Source organism: Nuphar pumila, chromosome 17 (genome assembly GCF_984573655.1).
Source record: "Nuphar pumila chromosome 17, dmNupPumi1.hap1.1, whole genome shotgun sequence".
In the NCBI taxonomy this organism is placed as follows: domain Eukaryota; kingdom Viridiplantae; phylum Streptophyta; class Magnoliopsida; order Nymphaeales; family Nymphaeaceae; genus Nuphar; species Nuphar pumila.
The window spans coordinates 64451791-64467439 of record NC_143265.1 but is presented as its reverse complement, the minus strand read 5'-3'; the positions used below and the strand labels follow the sequence as shown (position 1 = coordinate 64467439).

The 15649-nt window shown below is 35.2% G+C and overlaps 1 non-coding gene across 1 annotated transcript; it reads right to left on the bottom strand.

The window, feature by feature from the left end:
* Window positions 1-1068: 1068 nt before the first annotated feature.
* Window positions 1069-1187, bottom strand: LOC149812058 (5S ribosomal RNA). Its single transcript, XR_016428670.1, has one exon. It is a non-coding gene; the product is annotated as a 5S ribosomal RNA (ribosomal RNA).
* Window positions 1188-15649: the final 14462 nt, after the last annotated feature.

Sequence of the window (15649 nt, the reverse complement as noted above, 5' to 3'; positions counted from 1 at the left end):
TAAACTATGTTAAACACGTGTATGGTTAGATTTACCATTTGGTGGCTAAATTTATAAAAAAAAAAATGTACCACAGTGTGGTATAATGGCACAGAACCACTATATACTTTTTCATGTATGTATGAATAATAAAAAAATATGTGTTCGACTCACTTGTTCCTTTCTCACCTTTGGTTGATGTTCGTGCGTTGAATTTGTACACACGAATGGTTGCATTAGTAAGACGCGGTGACAAATATCGACGATATAGAAGTCAACATTTTAAACCCCAAAATATCACGATATTTTTTAAAATATTGTCAGATTTTTAGTAGAACATAAATATCCAGTTTTTATCAAGATATGTATGTTTTGATCGGCTACTTTCATGAAGGAATCGTTCAATTTATTTTTTATATAAATTTTATTTTTGTTTCTTTTTTAAAATATACTTTTTAATTTACTTATTTTTTGTGATATTTTGTTGATAAAACGGAAATATGAAAATTTCCAACTTTTTATGGGAATTTAGCTATCATTAATGTCGTTTTAAATGTTGAGGTCAAGGATATTGGGTTTAGCATGAGTTTACTCATTGGACTACTTTGGGGCATAAACTGGACTATTTTTGAAGGAATGATTAAACCAAAAACAACTTCATCCATTGTAGTTTGAGGTTAAGGTCTTGTTTATTTCGTGTAATATATTTTCACAGAAAATTGCTCAACGCGCATCACTTTTCCCCCCTTTCTCACCATGAATGAACTAAACATCAAATCACCCTGGTGAGAAACTTATGTTTGGTTTAGGCATAATGGAGCTTAACCATGACCTATCTTGGACATGCTGCAAATAGCCCTAAATCTAGGTTATCTAATAGAATATGAATATCATTTCAACCGAATTCCTACTCAACGAGGAACACAGAATGAGTGGAGTTTCATTTCATAGGTATTCCCGCATTCTTGATTATCTTGGCTGGAAAAGGGCCTTTCTCTAGACCTATATTCTTTAGACTTCCTTTTGTACATAGATAGAATTACAACAACAACTATGCCTTCATCCCCAAACAATTGGGGTCGGCTAAAGAGAGTGCAACACGAGGACTTCTCAGGAGGTCACCCATCCCAGTACTACTCTCGCCCAAGCACGCTTAACTTCGGAGTTCTAATGTGATCTGGTGCTTTAGTGCTGGTATGATCGCACCTTTAGTACATAAATAGAATTGCATCACTAAAAAGTAGAATCCAGTTTTGACAAGCTTTAGTATAAGTGCTTGCTTCATGTGAGTAATATGTGCATCAAACATAGACTAGAATTTGGATTCACGCTGAATCCAAACTAATGTTTAGATGTTTGACTGAACTTGAATATAGATCTTCTTTTTTTTGAAAGGTAAGCTGGGGTTAGGCAGACTCCCACCAGTTACTATTAAACATACCATTGGGGTTTGAACCTACAAAGTCTCACTGCAAGGAGACGTGCACTAACAGCTCCTACCAACCACGCAGAGCCCCAGTTGGTTGAATATAGATCTTTTTCTCATGAGTGCCTACTGCACATTTAGCCTACTCCACATTTAGATCTCGATGCAAGGTTTGGTCAAGAAAAAATTTTGCTATGCTAGAATATTTCCTTCGCTTCAGGGAGAGGCCCCTAAGGTAATTTCGTAATCCCTCTCAGTTAAGTAGTTCTCCTAGGTAGTTTTCCTAAGCTTTCCTAGGTAGAATATTTCCTATGCTAGATTCCCAATCGGCTTTGTCCAAGTTTGGGAGAAAGTTTATGTTTTTAACAGGCAACTTTCCTAGGCTAGTTTCCTTTTTTTTACTTGGGTCACATTTGGAACCAGGAAAATAGTAGGAAAGAAAAATTTTCATATGTTCCAAATGAGAGAAACTTTTTTAAAGAAAAGATTTACTAAAAAACAATGATTTTTTTATAGGTAGGTGGAGGAATTTTTCCCATCCAAATTTTCCTTTTTGAATGATGGCAATCCCTCACCATCAAAGCGTCTCATTCCATCATCCATTTTGCTGCCTTCCTCCATCTTCATCTACTCTATTTTCAGTTCTCTCTCTCTCTTGCAGTAACAGTTCATTTTCACCAATATGTAGTGTGGTGGGGAACTTGCACGAAGATTGGGTTTCGTTGGCCCTCTTATCCATGAATTGCTTAACGGTTTGTTGTTGCTCACCAAGGGTTCTGCAATTACACGTTCTGCCTGCGGTGACTGAAATTGTATCTTCATTGATGGTTATACTTGAACTGCTTCAACTCGATCAATAGTGAAGTATAGGCCGAGCTTATTAGACCATTAAATCTTTGCTGCCACTGAGCTTATAATATTGTCTATCTAATTAGGACGATGGAGAAAAAAGGGGTTGTTGCCCACCAATTGTTTACGGATGTCTCAACAAACAATTTGAGTTTGAATAATTGGGTGCACGATATTATCACATTTATCATATTTTTTCTCATGTGACGCAAACCAGAAAAAAAAATCATATAGAGAAGTTTTCATAAGAGACTTCTCATATCTAAATTTTTTTTCCTATGAGATTGTTTCACTTCCAAACGTGCCCTTAGTGTTTTCTTTCTTCTATGTGGGAAGATCACCAAGTTTCAAATTTAGTTACTTAGGAATTTACTTTTCCTATCATAAGCAGAGTTTTTTCCTACTTGAGAAAGTCCATTTTCATAAGGAATATCTAGTTAGAGTAGCGATACTCTGTTAGATTTTTCAACCGCAGTGGGAGTAAGGAGACTAAAATTTCCCAGCAAGGGGGTATAAGGCTCGAGTAGCCCGAGTAAGTATTCTTTCTCCTTTTTTCTTTATTATTTTTTTGGGAATTTGTTTTCCCATATTGTAACTAACTTACACACTTGTTCTTCTCTTATTTGAGCTTAGGTGGGTCCACCACAATAGGCCTAGAGAGGTCATTCCTACAAGAAATCTCAACCTTGTCAGAGTTATACCTTGCTATTTGGTGGGTAATGGCTCTAACTTCCAACTGCGTAGACGAGTTTTAAAATAAGATATTTTCTAAAGTTCCATGAAAAAGAATCTTTTGTTTTCAAAAAATATTTTTAAAATATTAAAAGAACATAGTTTAAAATCTCACCCAACAAACTCCCTTACAGATATGGTTTGCAAACTGAATGATCATGCTTTTTCATAAATATAAAAAAAAGAAATTTATATCTTTGATTAAGTAATAATTTGAACATTAATGTAGTAAATTTGAACTTCAAAATGGTAATCTATGTAAAAGTTATATAAACTCAAGGATTGAATTTTAAAAATAGCAAATTATATAGAAGTTATAAACTTGGCCATGTTTGGATGACACGAGGCAAAACCAAGTTTTTGAAAAACTTTATTTTGCCTTAGAACCTAGTTTTTGGTGACCTAGTTTGTCAAAACTTGGTGTCGATAATGTTTGGAATCTGGATGACCAAAACTTGAATAACTAGATTTTTTATTTTTTTTAAACTCAAAGTAATTTAAAAAAAAAAAGAAAACATTGGATATCTGGCTGTTTTCCAGCCAGCCACCAGCCGAAATATGGTCGGCTGGTAGCGCCCATGCTCAGTACCACCCACCCATTTTTCAATTGGGGCATAAGGAAATACAAGTATGGGATTGTTAAACTATATGGAAAGTAATTTGTTCCTTCAAGCTTGCACAAGATGGGCACACAAACTCATTGCATCTATTAACAAGTCAGCTCATGATCAATGATATTAGAGTGGGAGATTTTGGACACTTGCTTCTTAACGACCAAGGTCCTTTTTACAAAATATTATCAAAGTAACATGGTCTATTGGAGGGTCGCAAACCATTAAATAGTCATGGTATGAATGTGTTGGTGTATTGGGTATATGTAGGTGTGTGGTTTGGTTCGGACCCAGGTGGAATCAGGCTTGGACTCAATTTTTGGGTATGGTATTGGATCTGGATCCAAGTCTAATTGGGTCCATTATAAGAGAAACCATACTCAGACCCGATAAGAACTACATGAACCAGACCCGGACCATACCCGGTAAAATAATATTTTTTTATCATTTTACATTGAAAATTTGTGGGTCTTAATCGAAACTCAGGTCAGGCCCGGGTCTGGTATAAATTTTCAAAAACTATACTCAGATCCATGTATTAACCGGACCTTCGGGTCTAGACCCCAGTCTTAATCAGGTCTTCTTATTTATCACCATACCTGTACCCTATAGTGTTTGGTCCAGGTCGGGTCCGGTAAACCCCACAGGATGACACCCTTAGGTATATGGCGCATGCACTTGGTATGAGAGACACCCTCTATGAAGGTAGAATGCAAGCAGTGCGGGGAAGCTTTTTTTATGTTGAAACACGCCTCATCCAAAACACTTTCATGAAATAGTGCTATCATCCCTTAGGTTCAGGTGATTACTATTGGTATTGACCACAAGCATGCCCAACGGGCAGGTGATGCCTTGAGTTAGAGTGAGGGATATGTCCACTACAACAAAAAAACTCCTTTAGTGGTGCGTTTCCCCTGACCTACCAAGAGAATATTCACTGATACAATATTACATAGCGTCAGTGCAAAAGTGAGTTACAGTGGTGCAAACTGCAAACTGTACTATGCTAGTTTTATAAACTTTTTTTGGTACACATAAAAAGTGCACCAGTATAAATATTTTTTCTGGCACAACAAAGAAGTGCATAAAAAAGTTTTTCCCAGTATTTTGATATTTAAAAAAAATCTGATTTTTTTTCTTTGATGGGCTCTTCTCTTTCATTGGCATTATTTTGCTTAGTGCTAGTAAAAAAAGGTTTTTTCTGGTGCACATAAAAAAGTTCGCTAATATAAATATTTTTTTTCTAACGCAACAAAAAAGTGTGCCAGAAAAAAAGAGTTTTTTTAGTGCACATAAAAAGTATGTCAATAATTTGGCATTTAAAAAAAATATTTTTTCTTGTTTGGGGGGCTCTTCCTCTTTCACTAGCGCCATTTTGCTTAGCACCAACAAAAAAGGGTTTTTTCTCGTGAACATAAAAAGTGTCACCATAAATAATGTTTTCTAGCACAACAAAGAAGTGCTTCAGAAAAAAAAAATTCTCAGTAATTCAGCATTTAAAAAAAAACGTTTTTTTTTTTGCAGGCTCTTCCTCTTTCACTGGCGTTATTTTGCTTAGCGCTAGTAAAAAGACAAAGATTTAAAAGACCGCCACCACCTCTCTCTCCCTCTCTCTCATTACCAAGGTTGACCTTTTACAAATATAAATGGTGGTTTGGGGTATTATCTTTTGATTGCGGCAATTGTTTGTTCTTCACTTTTGCAGATTCTTGGTTAAATGCTGATTTTTTGTTTTAAGTTGCGGTTTCTTCATTGTCCTGTTGTGATTTTCTTGGGGAGAAGATTTGTCAATGTTGTAAATAAATTGATTGTTTTGATTTTTATTTCTTATTCTTGATGTAGGTATTTGGTGGGAAAATCATCAGCATCACCTATGCAGGAGCTGAGGCTAGTGGATTTTGATCCGAAGGAGAGGGTCTGGAACAAATTTCCACCAGAGGTATCGAAGATCACTTCTCCACATCAGTCCAGTGGAGTTTAGATGGAAGAATTACTGCCCGGTTGTTTTCAGGTTAGCGATTTTATCTTTCTGAAGATTTATTTTTCATTATCCTCATGGTTCTCTGAATTTTTCTCTCATTCTGAAAATTTTCTGATACTGATTCAAGCTTTGAGTATGGTTTATTTGGGATTGAAAGTTTTAAGAGTTGGACATTTGGGTCTGAACTTTGAATCGTGACGACAATTGCTTAAGTCTTTGGTTCTTTTGCTTTTGTGGTGACCTTTTTCTGAATTTCCTCTGTTTGACGAGCTTCATTTGTTTTGCATTTGGAATTGTTTGGTTTTTGTTTGGAATTTGCTTTAAATGTTTGAGGGTATCATTTTTATGATAACCTGCTGGGTTTTAGCATTTCTACCTACTTATTTTAGTATACTACTATATTATAATACTTTTTATTTTCCACTTTTGTTGGCGCATGCTGTTAATGCGCCAGTAAATAAAATTTTATTGGCACTATTTTAGCACCAGTGAATGGGTTTTTACTGGCGCTATATTAACACTAGAAAAAAAATTAACTCTAAAATAGCACCATAAAATCAATTTTTCTGTCGTTATTTTAGCGTTAGAAAATGCTTTTTTCTAGTGCTATTTTAGCACCAGTAAAAAAACACATTCATTGCAGCTATGCATTAGCCCCAATAAATGTTTAATGGACAACACGTTTTTTTGGCGCTACGTTAGCGCCAGTGAAGGTCTTTATTGGCGCTAAGCATAGTTTTAATGGCATTGATTTCTTCTTGTGGCTTTTTTGTATCTGGAGCAGGCACTAAAGAATGGTGGAGCACCCAAAGCAATGGATGACCATTTCATGGGGAGCATGCTAGCAAAACAGAAACAAAAATTTTAAACCCTTCTAGATTTGTGTCTGGAGCTGGCAGTAAAGATTTTGAGCATGATTTGAAATAGTTAAGAGTATTGAAGTATCTAATGCATGGGAAGGTCATATACTATTGCTTCTAAATAGGACATAAAATCTGCAAGATCAGCTTTATAAGATCGACAGATGACAAGCAGCTGGAAATTAAGGGTGAACTAGGAAGCCAAACAATAGAATAGACATTGCTCCTGCATAAAGAAGCATAACAACTTGCGTCTTGAGAAGGCCTATCTTTGAGAGGACTTATGTGTCAAAGTTGGATGCAGTTGAGGGTGATTTATTGCATGAATGATCAATGATTTAAGTAAGCAAGTGAAAGGAAGTTAGACATTTCAGTAGGAAGAATCATCCTTTTAGAGCTCCAAATTTTAACAAGTTCATTAAAGAGTTGGGTGGAGGAGAATGCCATAGACCATTTGTGAATGAAATGACATAGGCAATGTACAACATGGCATCGAGCAGAAAATGTAATGTCGGGTTAGCAGTGTAAGGCTTGTTGCAGTGGTCAATTATGTGTAATGGTTAGCACATGTGAAAGATGGAAAAATTGGCAGGGCAGCAATGCTCACAAATATGAATTGACTATGCGGATCCAGTGAATGGATGACCTCTTTTAGAACTAGCTTGGATCTTACATACCTGTAGCATAATGATGTGCATGGATTTGCAGGTAGGTTTGTATGGCTAATCTCCCCAGGCTTGCATTATTAGTCCCAAGATATATGAGGTAGGCAAGCGAAGGTCTACTACCGTCATGAGAATTCTGATTGACAGCTTACACAATGATATTTTAGTCAAGAAGGGTCCAATCACTTCTTGGTTGTGCACTCCCCTTAGAGGAATAAAGAAGAATGTCTAGATCAGGAAAAAAAGGGACTCGAACCCTTAACTATGGTTTTGGAGACCACTGGCTGAAAGGTTAGATGTTAGTCATGACCAAGTCATGGGATAGACTGAGACTTGCTAGCTAGATGCACGACTAGCATGTCTTGTTGTCGCATGCAGATTAGGGGTGTCAACTGGTCGGGTTTGGTTTGGACCGAGGTGGAACCAGGCTCAAAACAGACTTGAGATGATGGTACCGGGTCCGGACCCAGGTCTAATTCGACCAACTATAAGAGAAACTATTCCCGGATCCTATAAGGACTACACGAACCACTCGGACCATACTCAGTAAAATAATACTTTTTTATCATTTTTACATTGAAAAGTTGCATATCTTCATCGGAACTCGGGTTGGGTCCAGGTCAGGTATAAAATTTCACAAACCATACCAAGCTCCATGTATTAATCAGACCCTTCGGATCCAACCCAGATTCAAATCGGGTCTTCTTATTTATCACCAAACCCTGACCCTATAGGGTTTGATATGGGTCGTGTTCAGGTCAAACCCGACCAATTGACACCCCTAATGCAGATGATAGTGGCATGGAAACCCAACTGGCTGGTTTGTTATAGTGTAAGATTGGAAAAACAAGCATGGCATGCTTTCTCTAGTGTGAAAAGAGTAATTCGACCCCCAAGCTTATACAAGATGAACACTCCTGCATAGTTTCAAAACTTGTCGGGTTGACCCAATGACTCGGCCCCCAATCACCGGATCAAAAAATGTGTTGAACATGTTTGTTATAAAATCTGGCCAAGTGATAGGTGAGTCAGCCGAGTCATGGGCGAGACATGCATATATATATATATATATATATATATATATATATATATATATATATATATATATATATATGTGTGTGTGTGTGTGTGTGTGTGTGTGTGTGTGTGTGTGTGTGTGTTATAATTACATATACTATGTAAAATATAATATAAATATTATGTATAATAATATATAAAAATATGATTATACATGTATTAATAAATTATACATTAACTATATTATAAAAATATCATATAATATATATTGTATATAATATATTGATAAAATATTATAAAATATAGATAGTATATATATATATATATATATTTATATATTTTATATAAAATATAAAGTTACAAGTAGAACGGGCCAAGTGACGAGTCACAGGGTTTTAAAACACTGCACTCATGCACTGCACCAACTTGTTGCATCATCCAACAAATGAACCCATGAACCTTTGATAGCAAGGCAAAAAGCAGAAGAGGGTGTTGTGTGTTCTCCCCGAAACATAAATTCGCGTGTTCCGGTGTGTACAGAGGAATATGTTGGGACCCGCGATAATTCATATGCCAATGTTGCCCACGATGACTTTATAATAAAATAACATATAAAAAAGGTAGATATGCTTTTGACTGAAATGTCCTCCCATAAGATAGATATGTGTTGGACAAAAATGTCCTCCCGCTCCCCATAAATAGATTTGCACGTTCTGCCTTTGTTTTTAGCTTGTGTTACAACACATGGCCGCCTTCTCGTTCTTTCTTTGTGTTAGATAGAAAACTTTTCCGAGTTTGTTTCTACCTCGTAGAGATAACTATAAATCGAACGACTGGTTTGATCATTGGTGGGCATCATAGGGGGATTTGTCGGCCATCTCTTTTTACAATCTTCTCTTCTTCTTCATTTTCGTTAGGCGGTATAGAAAAAAGCAATGATGCACAAACACTCCAACAAGTGCCATTAAAGCATGGTGAGTACCTTTCCATGTCATCATGCTATTATTGCAGAACGTATGTCGTCGTGAGTGTCATTAAGGCATTGTTTTGTTATTGTAGGTAGATTTTATCATTTCGACGGTTGGAAACTTGAAGATATTTGTAAGGTGGTGGGATTTGTTGACAAGAATGCATGGTTACAGATGCGAGCAAGGGCCTCTACCCCATCCGGTATCGTCCATTCACTCAGTATATGTAATATAATGCAAATCGCAATTATAGTAACATGTATATTGATTTGTGAGATATTGTCTTATTTGTTAATATCGATTTGTAATATATTATGCTGAATTGCTATATATCGATTTGTAAGATATTAAATGTTTTCAAGTGTCGATTTGAAAGATATTGTATTGTTTGTTAATATCAATTTGTAATATATTATGTTGAATTATCGTATATTGATTTGTAAGATATTATGTATTTTCTAGTGTCGATTTGTGAGATATTGTTTTGTTTGTTAATATCGATTTGTAATATATTATGTTGAATTATCGTATATCGATTTATAAAATATTATGTGTTTCATAGTGTCGATTTGTGAGATATTGTTTTGTATGTTAATATTGATTTGTAATATATTATGTTGAATTGTCGTATATCGATTTAGAAGATATTATGTGTTTTCTAGTGTCGATTTGTGAGATATTATTTTGTTTGTTAATATCGATTTATAATATATTATGTTGAATTGTCGTATATCGATTTGTAAGATATTATGTATTTTCTAGTGTTGATTTATGAGATATTGTTTTGGTTGTTAATCTCGATTTGTAATATATTATGTTGAATTTCCGTATATTGATTTGTAAGATATCATGTATTTCCAGTATCGATTTGTGAGATATTATTTTATTTGTTAATATTGATTTGTAATATATTATATTGAATTGTCGTATATCGATTTATAAGATATTATCTGTTTTCTAGTGTCGATTTATGAGATATGGTATCTAGTTGTTAATATCGATTTGTAATATATTATGTTGAACTGTCGTATATCGATTTGTAGGATATTATACTGAATTGCCATATACCGATTTGTAATATATTATGTTGAATTGTCGTATATCGATTTGTAAGATATTATGTATTTTCTAGTGTCGATTTGTGAGATATGGCTTTGTTTGTTATTATCTATTTGTAAGCTATTATGTTGTTGCTTTGATATTGTGACCCATCCAATCATTTTTTTGACTTGCTTAACTAATCGGTAGCCGTTGTTATATGCATCTTGAATAAATCATAGTAAACGTATGTGCTGGCTAACGCAAATTGATATTTTGCTCATGACAGTGTTGAGCATATCAACTAGTTGCAGTGAAGATGATGTATCTCAATCACTGAAAAGTTATGGAGCAACGAACATCCTGTGATCATCGCAAAAAATTTGCTCTCTTGGTATTTCTCTCTCTTCCTCCTCTTTTCCTTTCTAGCCTCTATTTCTTCGTTTTGAAGGGAGAAATGAAAAGACAGAAAAGAAGAGAGAAGAGAAAAGAACAGAAGAGAGAGAGGAACTCTTTCGCGAAGGTCTCACTTGACCTTAAAAAGATTTTGAAATAATTTACTCGCCTCCATTTTGAAATATTTGTTGGAAAATTGAGAGACGGGGCTCACTCGTCGGTACGAGATTCGACTGTTCCTGGCGCCTTTACCAGAGGTAATCGAACCAAGGATCGAATTCATGCCTTTTGCTTTGCCTTATTATTATCTAAGAATTTTATTCTAAGTCTAAGGATGCAAAAAGAATCATGCTTGTGTAAATGCAAAAGATGTATGCTCTTTTGAGAAGAATTTGAAAATTTTATTCAAGTGATTTTGAAATTATGAAGGATATGATGAAGAAAAGGTTTTTAAAAGTTGAAGATAGACTTGGAAAAGTTAGATTTTTCTAATCCTTAAGATTTAGAATAGGTCTTGAGTTTTGAAATAATCAAAGTTGAGGTGAACCTGATTTTTGAAGAAAGGAGTTTAGAAAATAAGAATTGAAAGTTGAATATGGACTTCAAAAATGGATCTAGAATTTGAAAGTCAAGATCGATTTTGAAGATAGAGTGAAACTCTATATTTAAAATTTAAAGTCAGAATAAAAGGTGGGAGAAATCTAGATGGGATTTGAAATTTAGAATTGGGTGTGAAATCTAGAATCCATGATGAAATTGGATCCGAAATCCAGAATCTGAGATGAAATTGGACCTAGAATCCAAGATGGGATTTAAAAAACTAGAATTGGATCTAAAATCTTGAATCCTAGATGGAGTTGGATCTGAAGTCTGGAATCCAAGATGGAGTTGAATCTGGAATCTAGAGTCCTAAAAGAGATTGGATCCGAAGTCTGGAATCCAAAATGAAGTTGAATCCGGAATCTAGAATCCTAAATGGAATTGGATCTGTAGTCTGAAATCCAGAAATTGGGTTCTAAATCTAGAATCTGAGATGAGATTGGATTTTGAAGATCCAAATGTGACTTTGAAGATGGATCCGGACTTTGGAAGTTCAGATTTGATTTTAAAATTGGGATTTAAACTTTAGGGAAAATCGGATTTTAAAACTCAGAATCAATCTCAAAACCTTGATTTTGAATTGAGAATCAAGACTCAATCTCGGGATAGAACTTTGGAGATTTTGAAAAATAAAGAATAAACTTGATTTTGAATTTGAGTTTTGAAATCAGGAGATGAATCTGGGAATTTCAAAGTTAAATTGAACTTTGAATTTTTTATTTGAAATGGGAAATTGAATTTTTGAATGTAAAAATGAATTTTGACATTTCAAAGTCAAATTGGACTTTGAAATTGAAATTTGAATTTTAAAATGAGACAGAATTGAAAAAAAGAATTTGAATTTATAAATGAGAATTGATTTAAGAAATGAAGAAGGTATTTGAAGACTTATCTCAAAATCACTTAGATTTTAAAAAAAAAATATTGAAAATATGATGTAATTCTATCCTAAATGATGAAATGAATGAAAGGATTTGAAATCTGGTTTTTGAAAAGTATATTTGATTCTTTAAATGAATTGAAATAAGATTGAAGATATAATATGTTCCTGACTATGGTCATTGAATGTATTATATAATAATCTATATTTAAATTCACATAAAGAATAAAATACGTTTTAGTGTCTTTATAGAGTTTAAAATGAAATTAACTCTCAATATATCATGACTATGGCCATTGATATACATCTTGAGTTAATTTTAAGGTAAACTCTAATAAAGGAAGAAAATATTTGCAAATATGATGATTTTTGAAAAAGGTCCAGTGTGGATTCAGTATTATTCCATAAAAAATGAAAAATCATAAGTTTTGTTCACACCTTGACTACGGCCATTGATGTGAATCATCAACTTAGGATTTAATTACCTTTTATTAGAATGGTGCGCGTGCCATTCGTGTCTCACCATTTATAGATTTTCAGAAATAAAAAGAAGAATGATATAAAAACAAATAATTCATAACATTCATGTGCTCATACATTCTACTCTAGTGCAGGAAATGCAAAGTTTTCATTATAATCTAGCTATTACATCATTGAATTGAATTAAAATTGAAATTTCCTCATCTAAAAGGGAGAATGGCCTTTTCTACTTTATTCCTGCAAAATTTCAAGTTAATACAAGCAATATGAAAAGCGGCATCATTTTGGAAAACTAACAAGCATATGGTCATATCTAAAATGCAAATGTACCTATCTAAATATAATGCTTATACTAAATAAGTGAGTCCATAAGAAGTATAACATGTAACTAAGAGACTAGAAATACTAATGAAGATGAACCAAGCAATGATTTGGAGATGACACATATAGAGGCATGATGGAGGAGGTTAATGCATTTATCAATCATAAGATGAATGTCACACGATTTTGCAAAAAACCTATAGAAACTATATTGATAAATTGGTGAAAAGAATGATATTTGAATGGTTTGACATACCTGAATACATAACGAATGAGTCATCTGCATGATCCATCTATAATTATACAAGCAATATATAAGATGATGTAAAGATATACTGAGATGCAGCAATGTAGGTATGAATACAATGTTATGACAGGTATGCTAGAATTGACTGTGGAGTAAAATCTGTGGTTGTCACAGGGTAGGTGTTGAAGGGTCGTAAGCTGAGGGCAGTATAGGTTGTGTGAAGATGCTTTGAGCAAGGGGAAAGGAGGTGAGTGACAGATGATTATGAGATGAAGGTGACAGTGTTGTGAAGGTCATAGCCGCTGGAAGTGGGTGCCAGATATGTGTGGGCAGACTATAGTGAGGATGTTAATGTAAGTATAAGGTGGATACAACTACAGTAAAGTGCAGCAAATAATGTATGATGGGTAGGATATGGGGTGTGGGGATAGCAACATGAGTAGTTGGTGCGATGGCAACAAATTACCATAGTTGTTGTAGGATGTATATACATGGCACTGAATAGTGTTGTTAGCAGGGCTGTTGGGATTGAAGATCATATATGGGATACAGATAATGGAGGTTGGGTGTTGGAAAGCATGAAGGTAGTAGGCGACCAGAAGATGTTGTAAACTAAAGTAGAATGACATAGTTATGTTGGGGGTATGGGTGTATGAATAGTGCTAGTGAGGTGGAAAGGGCAATGTGCTGGAAGTGTAGTGGAGTACAACAGAAACTAGTGGAAACATGTGTATAGATGTTGTGGTGTGGTAGTAGTGAAAATATGCAAATGATGTGACACGTGCAGGGAGATAGGGCAGTTAGAGTGGTGCCACTGCTGAATGGATGAAATGATTTGTGGTAGAAGTGTTCTGGGTGTTTGTGGCAAGTGAGATTGAAAGATGCTGAAAATAACAGTTAAAATACATTTTGAACACATGCTGCAGAAATGATGAAGTGATAGATGGTTAGGTGACAAGTGATGTGGGAGATTGTTTCATGGCAGCAAACAGGGGTATGCAGTTCAGTGATAACAATGGGAAATGGTGAAACTATATGTATGCTCAATTGGTGTAACATAATGCTAAAATGGTAAAGTAGGTGTTGGGGTAGCAGCAGTGAGGAGGTTATAGTGAATATGTGTTCTGAAAGGTGATAGTGCATATTACTTAGCAGTGTTTGTTGAGAGGAAAAGTGTTGGAGCATAGGTGGTGATAGGTAAGTGCTATAACAATGATTTTTGCAGGAAAGGGTGAATCTCTGTGGGGCCTAAGTGGAGGGATGCTGGATATATATATACATTGACAGGTGGAGTGCGTGCGTGTGTGAAATATGAAGTGAAGAAGATATTGGCATCCAAGGATGGTTCATCTGGTCTGGATGAGATGTCGACTGATGAATCAAGCAATCTAAAAGAATCATATAGTATCTCTTCCCTCAAATGTATTCTTCAGTTTCTCATCACATCTGAACTCCTTATTTGAAGAATCCAAACCTCCCTTGCTGGATGCTCTCACATAGTGAATGTTGTCTAGGGAGACTGTGAATCGCCTAAATTAAGGCCACGCAATCCAAGATTTCAAACATGGATGAGGCTGTCTAGGCCCAGAATTTTCAGTTGAGAGTTGCTGCATTTGAAGAACACTGATTTCTGATCACGTTTCGTTAGCCCATCTATTTTCAAGTTTCCACCTTCATGAGATCCCAACAGTAAAACCAAAATGTTGAATTTAAAATAGAGGATTTCCTGTACAAGAACCAAAATATCTAAAACGTTCATGATACCATGATGGATTATATTAGAACAGAATATCTGGAACTTTGGCAGGAACAGGGCACAAAATAAAGCAGATGATGGGCGACTCTAAACACTCTATACTATATACTTGTTGATAAAACCTAAGCTTTATAAGCTAATAAAAGAAAGGAGCAATCAGCTTACCTTGGCATTGGCGGTTTGGCTGACAGCTTAGCACTAGATCTTGGTCCAAAACCAGGTAACCCCAGTGAAATTAGTAATTGGTTGTTATCACCACATATATTCTTCCTCAGATCCTTTATTGCAGAAACCACCTTCAGGAAAGCCACTCCCAGGCAAAAAAAATGTGGATCCCTAGCCGGAGTTGGAGAGAGAGCAGATAACACAGAGACTATAACTTTCAGAAGGTTACCATAGTGGGAGGGAGGCCCAAACATTCAAAGGTCAACCTTAGTGGTCTGATTTAAGGAAAATAAAGCAACTTGCCTCAATGCTTTTAGTAACAAAAACTAGTAGGGTTGGGTTTTAGCAAACAGGAGTGACCAAAACAAAGGGGTGAAACCATGAAAACATCATAATTGATAGGCGTGGATGGTTGATAATACTGGATGACTACTAAGCTATGATGGCAAAATGTGATGAGTCATTCATACGAGGGATGTGATGAGTAGGTGCAGTCACGTTGCTACAACAAAAATCAAAATCAGAGTGGACGATGATGCAGGGAAATCGGTGCTGATTACATACAACAGGGGAAAGATGCAGATAAACGAGTGAAGCAAAAAAAAATTCCAGTAAAACAAAACAGCAAACCAAACTGAACAAAAAAGACATCAAACATTATAGAAATGTAATAAAGCA